This window comes from Bidens hawaiensis, unplaced genomic scaffold, assembly GCF_021521415.1.
Source record: "Bidens hawaiensis isolate Kalapana, Puna unplaced genomic scaffold, B.hawaiensis_p1.1 tig00003653_1, whole genome shotgun sequence".
In the NCBI taxonomy this organism is placed as follows: Eukaryota; Viridiplantae; Streptophyta; class Magnoliopsida; order Asterales; family Asteraceae; genus Bidens; species Bidens hawaiensis.
The window spans coordinates 1,624,436-1,634,632 of record NW_027491209.1 but is presented as its reverse complement, the minus strand read 5'-3'; the positions used below and the strand labels follow the sequence as shown (position 1 = coordinate 1,634,632).

At 34.0% G+C, this 10,197-nt stretch overlaps 1 long non-coding RNA gene across 1 annotated transcript; it reads right to left on the bottom strand.

Moving 5' to 3' along the window:
- Nucleotides 1-8,922: 8,922 nt before the first annotated feature.
- Nucleotides 8,923-9,876, bottom strand: LOC143624043 (uncharacterized). The gene is made up of 2 exons (XR_013152026.1): nt 9,445-9,876; nt 8,923-9,011 (listed from the first exon to the last, which is right to left on the bottom strand). It is a non-coding gene; the product is annotated as an uncharacterized LOC143624043 (long non-coding RNA).
- Nucleotides 9,877-10,197: the final 321 nt, after the last annotated feature.

The window sequence follows — 10,197 nt, the reverse complement described above, 5'->3', positions numbered from 1 at the left end:
ACTCATTAAATGATTCATAATTCTATAATGTTATAAATACCATAACGTGATGATAAAAACATATAGGATTAACTCTTCTGCATCTTTTGGTAAAACGCTTTTAACATCCAAGTATGTTTTTCTGTTTTCCTGCATTGATCATCATATTTTGTAATATTTTATTAATCACCATACACAACAAATTATGTAATTAATTCTTCTATCTATGTCTCTAATACGTAATGGAGCAAAAAAAATATTTTTGATTAAATTGAGAGACAACAGATAAAACCAAACAACAAACGTGTTAACGAAATTTGGTAAATTGAAATGATTTTAATGATGAGGAGCTAAATATAAAATATTTAACATCATTTTTATATATATAATATTCAACTATCACAACTAGGTTAAACTGTCATGGAATGAAGATCCAAGTATGCGTGTTCAAACCTTACTTTCCTAAGTTTAAAGAACATCTCCAAGAGAATTCATGCTACTTTATTTATAGGCCCGCACTACCTAACAACAACACAAAACCCATGCATGTGAAGAATGCTCGGAAAATATTGCAAACAGATCTAAAATTTACACCAACTTTTATGGGTCGAAGTACGGTTCCATTTTAGAAGACCAACTAATTCAATATTCTAGACTTGGGTTTATTATGCATTATTGTATTTATTATTCACACTTAATTTTTTAACAAACATTTATTTTGTGTTCGATCATTTAATATTTTGCATGTTTTATGATAAATGTATTATTAAAAAATATATTATTAACTGGAATGTATGTTTGTACGTTTTATATTTAATACTCAAATTTGTTTATTAAGACTTTTTATTATTTATATTTTACATGTTTATAAAATTAAATTTGTTAAACCCGTGTTGTAAACAGATAACTAACCTAGTAATATAAATAAATAAGAACTCTCCAAATTGTGTACCTAAACATTTATGATATTTTACCTAGTAAGATTTATGATGCATAACATTAATGGCAATACCTCATATAACCATCATGGATATTAATATATACATGTAGGATAAGTTAGGTCCACCCAAAATAGATATATACTTTTTGGGTGAAAAAGTGAAACTTGCACGCTAAAACTAAAAAAATACGACTACATAAATTAATAATATAATTCAAATCACGTACATGACTAACGATAAAATTAGAAAGCCAAAGCTAAAAGAGATGCTATTTTTTAATAAATATTAAGAATGACTAATTTTACTAATCATGCCCCTAGTGGCTACTAGTTTATAATCATAATCTCATTTAATAAAAGAACAAGTTTGAATAGTTTTAAAACATTCTTCTTATTCTCATCAAATCATATTGCTACTTGTCCTCCTATTTCAAACTAAAATTTAGCCATGAAATTTAGTTAAGAATATAAAGTTTGATAAGATTGTAATAGAATATAAACATAACAATTAAATTATGTATTTTACAGTGGTTGAGTGTTTAAATCTTGCAGTATACGAGTTAAGTTGAATATAAGAATAAATTTATCGGCTGTTTAAAAAGAAACTAATGGGGATGGTGATCTATTGACGAAAGGTAAAACCTTTAAAGACTTGGGGGTTTGGAAGAGCGGGGCAGGGTCTTGAGTTTAATTGCCACAAACAAGAAGGATTAAAAGAAAATTTGTTGTTCAAAAAGAATATATATATATATATATATATATATATATATATATAGTATTTCATCGTGTATGCAATAATTTAAAAAGACCAAAAGAACAATGTAACATCCGGCCTCTCATACAACCAATATCGTCTGTTTTGTCCACGACCAATAACTTATCCAGAAACTCACGTATTTGTTGTTTTGCCTAATGAAGACTTTATATGAGGTCACTTATCATGGAACTACTCTCGTATAAGCAAACTTGAATGGGGAGTATGCATATACTCCCCAACCTACTAAACCCAAAACATATTGATAATTTAAAAGACATGACATTCTTTTATGAAAATAAATTTGATAGTCCGCAACCATTTTAAAATTTGTCTAAGATGTTGGAATTATGTTAATCTTCTCTCTATCTCTATTGTTACAACAATAATCTAAATTATGTTTTGAAACAAATTATATATGCCTTGATAAAAGTTAGTAACAAATTAACAAACCTATAGTTACAATGATTTCTAAACGACATAAATCCCACTCCTAAATAGCCCCAAAAAGAAATAAAATAAAAAAGGACAAATTCCCAAAATGCCCATTTATATAATGTGGTTTCAAGTTTGTCTCTCTAAATTCAAGTTTTCAACTTTGTCTCTTTGGTATCTCGTCGTCGGCGACATGTTAGCTAACACCGACGATGTGTTAACATAACGTACGGTTGACAATGCGTTATGTTGCTAACATAGGGTAGCAGCGATGCGTTAATGTTTAAAGCAGGGGTTTCACGATGCGTTAGCTGATAACGCATCGTTGCTACCCTATGTTAGCAACATAAACGTATCTCGTCGCCTGCGACATGTTAGCGAACACCGACGATGTGTTAACATAACATAGGGTTGACGATGCGTTAATGTTGCTAACATAGGGTAGCAGCGATGCGTTATCAACTAACGCATCGCTGCTACCCTACGTTAGCAACATAACGCATCGCCGCTGCCCTACATTAGTAACATAACGCATCGCCACCGCCCTACGTTAGTAACATGACGCATCGCCACCGCCCTACGTTAGCAACATAACGCATCGTCACCGCCCTACGTTAGCAACATAACGCATCGTCAACACAGATTCCGACCACGTGTCATTATCCTATTTGTTTCAGTAACGCGTCGTCGGTATTTGCTATCATGTCGTCGGCGACGAGATACCAAAGGGATAAAATTGGAAACTTGAATTAGTAAGAATAATTTTAGAAACACATTATATATATAAATGGGCTATTATGTGAATTTACATAAAACCTAAAAAAACAACCCCTGAAAGTAAAATTAATAATCTTCTCCAAAAAAGTTTGATTGAAGAATGATTACATGCATGCTCAACCACAATCATCCATCTAAATCAATTACGCTTCTTGGAGCCGCTATCTTAAGCTGCTTTAACCACTCAAACGTTCGATGACGTGACGCCGTTTGTTTCCCTTCACTGATCATCATCGTACTTTCCTCGGACACCTGCGAATCCCTCAAACAGAACATGCCTTCCTCTTTTGTTGTCTTCTTTGGGACCCTGTCTTTCACCATCTGATCAATTAACCCCGCAGAACATTTACACCCACCAAAAAACATCCTCGGTTTCTTCTTAGTATTCTTCCTCGGACACTTGTTTTGGTTCTGGTTGTTATTGTTAAAGTTTTGGTCGTTGGTACTATTCATACTGCTGGAGTTACTACTACTATTACTATTATGACTTCCAAATCTCTTACTCCGGTTTTTCAGATCCGATAACCCGATTTCTTGTGGCTTGACTAAACCCACTTGTAAAAAGCTCCATAACGACGTCGTTTTCGGGTTAGAATGTGATGACATCCGAAAACTTTGTGTCCGGATCTGCGGTGATGGACTCGGGTGCGAATGAAACAGGTTTCGCACCTTCGGTTTGTATCCGTACCCGTACTCGTTTTCGTTTCCGTTTGATCGGACAACACTCATGGATGCTGACCGGTTAATTTTCAGGGTTGACTCATCGGAGCTGACCGAATAAGTTAAAGGTAGAATCCGACCTTGGAAAAAAACATCCTCGGCGGAACACATGTTTGGGGGTGACCGACGATGACAAGGACCAAACTGGAAGTCATCTGTCACGTTGTCTTGTGTATTAGCACTTGTGTCGGTTTGAATGTTGTTTGTAGGAAGATCACAAAGAGATAAAGCTTCATCGTCTTCTTGGTCTTCAAATTGGACCCAGTCACCGTCGCAGCGAATTGTTGCCATTATTATTGGTGGGTTAGGAGTTGAATAAAAGATGGGAGGTGTGGTTATTTTTTTATAAGGGAAAGAGAGAAGAAAAGTGGAGTGTGAAGGCAGAAAGCACAAATGATTATACAAGGTGAAAGTTATGTATTTGGTCCTTTGGTTTTGGTTACTGACGGGTATTGTCCGGTAACTTTTTATGGTAAGGGCTTATAATTGTGCTACAAGTTAGTGAGTATTTTTGGTAAATTGAATGTATGTAACGATAGTATGACTCATAACCTATGCATAAGTCATAACATATCGAATAAATAACTTTCATTTCTTATCATTGTTGATGAAATTGTTTTGTAATAGTTGCTAATGAAGCAAACGTCGTCTTAATCAAGGGATTCCAATAATTATGGTTATTTTTTAGCTAATATATAATTACGCATAAGATGTGTCATCTTAATTTAACTTCGTTATATGCTACATAAAGGTGTCTCATATAATTCTGACTTTGAATTTGTTAACTTGGTCATTGATGTCATTTCCACGACTAAAGACTACAGATTTGAATCCACATGAACTTTGAACCAGAACAGTAGTTTTGATTTCATAATTACTACTTATCATCAATACACAACATTCAAATTTAGATTCTAAGAACAATTCCAACGTTGCTATTTGGATGGAAGCAGTCTGAGCGAATGAGGGCATGGTCAGACATGTACATTGGTGGCGGTTTCGTTCGTTTGCTTTGGGTATCCGCATTTCGGCTGCAGACAGACGAGAATGTGGTGAGGTACGATTCTCACAGCAACTATATTTATGTTTCGTGGTCGAAGCGTTGAAAAGGAAATAAACGTTTTTAAAAGACGTATAAAAGTGAAATTACATATCTGATTTTACGCGCTTAATGCATTTGAAAGAGGATGCGTGGATATATTTTAACGACTTTTTTTTTATTTTTATTATCACTATTAAAAGTTCTATAAAACATTTGACTTTTAATGTACTTTTTTTAATAAACGTGTGAGATTAAACTAATAAATTTATCATACGTTATTTGACATTTGAGGCTGAAAATGATTTTTACAAGTTGGAGTAAAGAAGGTGGCTGCCGTCCCTAGGACCGGATTCACTTGAACCGGACAGCCGGTAACGCCCATATGGCCATATGTTTCCTTTTCATACAATCTTCAACATCCACACCTATAATTAAAATTTATTTCCAAACTTTTAACTTCTAGTCAATCAAAATGTTTCGATTTTGAGCATCGGCCACCCACATATTACATCTAGTCATTTAACCTTTATTTAGAAATAATATTATTTAGAAGTTAGAACTACTTATTAAAACACAAATGGAAGGTATCTATTATGGAAACCAAATACAATACAGTATGTTAGTTATTAGCTAAAATGTTGTAGAAGTTATTATTAGCCCTGATCAATCCATAATTTTCGTGGCGGCCTAAATCAATACTATATATAATACATCAATGAAGGGTAAATTAAGACGCTTGGATTAAGGAATTTACAACCAAATATGCATGAGATACAACATTAATAAGGGGCACAAATGTTATTATAACATCAAATCTCACTTTGCAATGTCTTTAAAATAATTATAAGTTTCATCCCTTAAAATTACACAATTGGTCCATGATCTTTTACATATATATTATTTTATTTTCATTTTTGACCCAACTACCTCACGGTTTTTAAACGGTCATAACTTTTTCGTACGTTAATATTTTTTTAAAATAAATGGCATAAAAACGAGCATTTTATTATCTTTAATTTGATTATCATATTGCTATAGTTTTCGAAGTAAAAAAAATTATGCAAAAGTCCACTTTACATGTTTTTTTGATGGTTTTTTTAATTAAACAATGAGTCCACTTTACATGTTTTTTTTGTCATCAAAAACCAAAACTAAACTGTTTCTAAATAAAACCCAACTAAACCGAACCATTACCAACGATTAGATTATGATTTAGTTTGTACTTTGATAAAAAAAATTGAGTTTAAAAATTTAAAACAAGAATTATTAATCTGCATATATCTTCACTTCAAACTAATCAACTAATACATTATTAAGAGAATCATACTGTGAACAAATATAACTTTGGTCATATAAATAATAACCTTATTAGAATAAATAGAATGCAAAATCATAACAAGAACAAAGATTATAAAAAACCATACTGGAAATTTGATTAAATTAAAGTTGTAATAGACGAGTTTGCTCGTATTAAATAAAACTTTGGTTAACTATATTTTAACTATGTCTAATATATATTATATCTCATACTAAATAAGTAAATAATTAGCATTTCAATATGTACGGTCAGCTCCGGTTTCAACCGTGAAACCAAACTGGTGAACCGTCTCGTAGTTTCAAACAAAATAATGAACACTCAAAAATTTGTTACATGATAATCAAAGTACATGTTTCCAGTTTCCCGCTGCATCGCGCGGGCACTCTTCTAGTGTAAATATGTATACAGATTTGGCCCGACCCGTCACATGTATAGATTAGTTATCTATACTATATATAATACACCAAACAAGGACAAATTAAAACACTCATTTTTAAGTAATTTGCAACACTTAAAACATGAGGTAGATGTGTTAGTAAGGTAAACATGTCTTTTAAACACAATCCATTCAACTTACAAGGTTGGTCCCTCATCTTTAACCATATTATGTTTTTATTTGAATTTGTAAACTAACTTCCCACCCATGTTTTTTAAACGACTAAAGCCTTTTCATACGTTAATATTTTTATAAACAAATTGCACCATAAAAACGAGCATTTTATTCTCTTCAATTTGGATATGATATTGTTGTAACTTTTTTCATTTTAAATAAATTAATATGTTACGTAGGGGTGTTCAGTGTCGGTTTTGATTGTTTTTAAGTTAAACTTGTGAGCCCAACCGTTAATACTGATTTTTTGCCGTCCAAAACCAAACTCAACCATTGAAAGTTGAAACCGAATCGTTACTAACGGCATGGCTCCAGTTTGGTTTCACAGTTTAAACTTTAATAATAAATTTGGTTTAAAATTATGATAATTTTAGCCACATAAATGGTAAATATTAATGGAAGATCTAGGATGTGAAATAATAACTACACATATTACAAAATGAATCATATTGCAGTTAGGTTAATTCACAGTCTTTTCTGGTTTCATATGGCCGGTTGCCGATATAAACCGCGAACCAACCGTTCATCATTTTTTGAAAATTTTGAAACCGACCAACAAACCGAAAGTAAAAAAGAAAAAGAAAAAAAGAAGTCAAACCAATGACCGATTTAAACGATTTCAAGGTTTTAACCGAACCATAAACACTTATATTTGTACGTGATTAACAGGTTCAAACACCCGCTGCATCGCGCGGGCCCCCGTCTAGTTATTATAAATGTTATAGGCTTATATCTATAACGTCCCATGATAATTGAGGTTTTACCATCTTAAAACTTAGAAGTAGTTTTATATGTACTAAAATATCAATACGTACGATGTGCTCTTTAAATGTTACCGAATCACACTTACTATGTGAAAAAACAATTTGTTTGGGTCAAATAATTCATAGGGCTACCAAAATTCATGTTAGTAGGACACACTTATAGTATGAAATATATTGTTGCATATTTTGTTTTATTTTTTCTTGTCAGGATTTTATAAGAATTGTAGCATAATAACGTAACACTACAAGCGATTTGAAAGAAAAGGCTTGGGTTGGAGAGCTTATACGAGTCGTATAGGGTCTATACGACTCGTATAGGTGCATAGTCAAGTCATTTTCAATCAGGAAGTGTCAGGTTTTATTCCTTTGTATCGTATAGACCCTATACGAGCCGTATAGGGCTATACGACTCGTATATTTTTTTTTTAACTTTAAAATTACAAAATATTAAATATAACATCCGAGTTGGTTACAAACTAGAAACACGTAATTCAAAAGTAAATATTTTGCTTCATACATAACAACCTATGTACAACATGAGCGTTTCGGGATAACGGTTTTTTAGATGTGGTAATGCAATCTATTTTGGTTGACACATATATGAGTTATCTAAGCTTTTAAAATATAATTGCCACAAAAATAATTTCATTTGTTGGTGTATATGTTTTGACTCTTGTTAACTCAGCTTTTGAAATATAGCCTTTATAAAATTATAGTTGTTCAATGCCTTATAGATACATGACGAATGAAATAGAAGTTGTTGGTTGACGAATTACTTAACGCATTTAAATATTTATCTTCATTTTTTTTACTCTAATTAATTACGCTTGTAAAAGAAAAACCGTTTAAACATAAATAATGAAAGTTATAATAATCCATACGCGATAATCAACTAATCAACCAAACAAACATGTAATCATAAGGACCAAAACGTAATATCCAAAACATAAGGTCCCAAGCATAAGGTCTAAAACATAAAGTCCAAAATACATCAACATCTAAACACCCGATGATAAAATAATGACTACTGTGGTGGGGCTCCTGTGCATTTGGTGGCGGTGAACCTAGTATGCCCGACTTTGCTGGAACGGTACAACCCTCCTCCCTCGCCCGCGTAATCATACACTCCATTATCCACGCCACCTTAGCATCTGTAAGGCGAGTGGTAGCAAGAAACTCACGTAATGTATCATCCACATGTACTGGGATCGGCAACACTGGTCTAATCACATGATGGCGTGGCATCGGGTGCTCGAGCTTTGGCTCTAGCGATGGTTGTTGCTGTGGCTCTCGTATCGCAATGAAACGAGTCTGCCTCCCAACCTTCTTATTGATCTTCATCAACCCACATGTCTGCTTACCGATCAAATTTGTCACATCCCCCGAACCCATACCCCGGGAGGGGAGCCGTGAACGCGAGTGGTGGTATCGGTGTTTATTATTTAGCAGCAGAAAAATTCATCAGGGCCGTAGTTAGGAAAAATTATCAGAGTGTAAAACACTATGATTTTTATTTCATCTAGTTGGATAAAAACCCATTTATATCCTTACAAATGTTTTATAGGGATAAACCCTATTTTACAACAAAAACATGTTTCTTTATTCTGGTGATAAGCCACTTATTTAAGCTGGAAGGCCCGCAGGCACCATCCCTTTATCTTTATCATCTCACCTGAAACATGTTTTAAAATATTTGATCAGCGGAAAATACTGGTGAGTACATTCATTTATAATGGCACATATACAATTACAGCATTAAGATGTTTTTACACCTGCCTGCTTACAAATTAGCGAAAGGTACTTGTCACTCGACCATATCTGTGACTGTGGTCATATTACTTATTGGCTAACACTTGTCCAATAAGTAACGTGTAATAGCCCAGTAGGCAAGCCTTGTATACAAAACCCCACAATATCAGTAGTAATCATCCCGTGAGACTACAGAGACTTAAACACTTCAATGTATTTAAATTACTTTAAAAATATATTTGAAAACATTTAGAACATTTGCCATGAGTTTTATAGGTTTTGAAATTATCATGACAATGTAGGAAAAATAGTGGCCTCACGCAAATGTGAGTTGTACAAAAACTCGAATGTCTCACCTTGCAAGTTTACGGTTTACGAGCTTCCTGGTATTAAGCACCTAGGTTAAAGATCATGTAGTATAGCTAAGTTAATATAAACCCATAATCATAACGATAATCACGAGATTAGAAACTTTACACGATGGCACAATGTCTTACCTTAATAGGCAGAGCTTTTGGATTCGTGTATAAAAAGCTTCTTTCGATCGGATAGGATATCGTTACGACCACTCGAGTATTATACCAACATCCTTAAGAAAATTTGAGAGAGAAAGAAAATTCTGAGCAGGAAATGAAGGTTGATTTCGCCCCCTTTTATAGCTGATTTTCTGACCCATCGCGTATCGCGATGGGTTCAATAAGCGGGCATCGCGTATCGCGATGGGTTGATGAGTCATCCCCATTTCTGACGCGTGTCAGGTGACGTGGCACGTCTGGGTAACTTCCACGTCGCGTTTCGCGACGGGTCATTTTTGGGAGTCCATCGCGTATCGCGATGGAAACGTAAGTGGATTTTTGATTTTCCACAAAAATACTAAGGCGGCTCTTAAGCGGCTCGCGGCGATGCGAGCGTGCGAAGTGCAAAGTGCGCCATCAAAGCGCCATATTGCGGCCATCGCACTTCGCCCGTGCCCGTGCGCGTGCGCGTTCGGGTGCTTACGCACCCTCCGCTAGGACCACTTGAGAGAGACCTATCATATAAGAATATTATTATGGAAACTCATTTCCTTATAAAAAGCTTTCATTTTCTTTCAAGTTTCCATGTGGGAT